Here is a 1611-nt window from a genome sequence, read left to right as displayed (position 1 = left end):
ATGCATGCATAAATACATACATGAGTATACATGGATTTTGATGGAGGGTGCACATATGTTGTGGCTTCGCTCCGCCTCCACATATACATATATGCTAAAATTTGAAATTGGTATCAAGTCGACGTTTTTTATTCGTCTGTTCTTTGTGTTGTGAGCAATGAGGCTATTTGCCAAGAGATCCATGTGGTGTCAGTCTAGAGGTCATTGATAAACCATTTCCTGACCCTTTTCCATTAAATAAACTACACCACTATAATATGAGAGCCCCAGTGCCATTCATTAACCTGAAGGCTCTTAGTGCCATTCAATTAATTTCAGCTTCCCTTCTGCACATATCACTGATAGTTTTCGAACGCTATAAAAAATAAGGCATGTCACTACTCTAACTTTGTTCAATCAGAATCATCGATTTAGAAATTTTGCGATCATGAATTATCAAAACGACTCACTGAATATCATAGCCTTGCATGTGTTATATTTGCAGAAAATTGTGTTGAAAGCAGCAATCAAGGACGAGAAAAGCAAGAGAAGGGCCATGAGAGTTGTTGCAAATGTTGAAGGTAACTATCAATCCAATATTTATCCATTGAAATTCTCGTTACATTGAATTGGGTTTTGAGTAGTGATATGATATTTGATTGCAGGCATAGAGTTTGTTGCAGTTGATATGGAGAAGAGGGAGATAACTGTGATCGGAGAAGCAGATCCTGTGGCTTCTGGCAAAGAAACTGATGAAACTCGGATTCAGAGAGCTGCTGAGCGTGGGTCCTGCCAAAGAAGAGAAGGCGGCTGCAGAGACTCCGACAGTTGTGTATCATCATCAAGTGAATCCCCAATATGGGTACGGGCCTTATGAAGGATACTCATCATACACTGTCATGAGAGGTGAGGATCCCAATGGATGCACCATTTTTGAGATTTATCTCTTCCTCATTTTCTTTATGGCGGGAAGTAAGAACACGAGGGAGACAATTGGTGGTCTCAAGGGAATTTTAGGAGACGATGTAAGTTGTTTCTAATGCTGCAACAATTGGGAACTAGTTGCTTTCAAAGGTAATGAGGCAATGGGGGATTACTTAACTTCGTTAATCGTATAGATGTATGTACTAGGCCTGCAATTATTTATTGCAGATAACATCACCAAAGGATGTTCGGTTGTTAGTTGGAGGAGATAATGTCAGCTGTTTCTGATGCTGCAATAGCTCAGAAGTAGTTGCTTTCAAAGGTAATGGGGCAATGGGGGATTACTTACCTTTATTAAATGTATAGATGTATGTATTTTGCCTGCAATTACTTATTGCAGTTAACATCAACAAAGGATGTTCAGTGGCTAGTTGAAGGGAAGCGTGGGATAATAACTGACAAAGTTCCAGAAATAGATTCTGGTGTGAACCACTGCGTTTTTTATATTAGAAATTGTAATTACTCATCCATGCAAGTGTTAGCTAAATTTAAGAGAGTCAGTTAACTGAGTAAGTTGAGTAAGTTGAGTGAGTTCCAATTAAGTTATATTTTGAAAAAAATCAAATTTAAAGTAAGGCAAGTTTTAAAATGTTTAAAAAGGTTAATTCCAAAGGATATTTTTTAAAAAATAAAGTCACGTGGTCAAGC

The 1611-nt window shown here is 37.9% G+C and overlaps 1 pseudogene; it reads left to right on the top strand.

The window, feature by feature from the left end:
- Positions 1-427: 427 nt before the first annotated feature.
- Positions 428-1191, top strand: LOC149227560 (heavy metal-associated isoprenylated plant protein 12-like; annotated as a pseudogene).
- Positions 1192-1611: the final 420 nt, after the last annotated feature.

The sequence above is a fragment of the Pinus tabuliformis genome, chromosome J (genome assembly GCF_031772625.1).
Source record: "Pinus tabuliformis cultivar Carrire ecotype Pingquan chromosome J, CPIR1, whole genome shotgun sequence".
Taxonomy (NCBI): domain Eukaryota; kingdom Viridiplantae; phylum Streptophyta; class Pinopsida; order Pinales; family Pinaceae; genus Pinus; species Pinus tabuliformis.
This window is presented reverse-complemented; position numbering and strand designations above follow the sequence as displayed.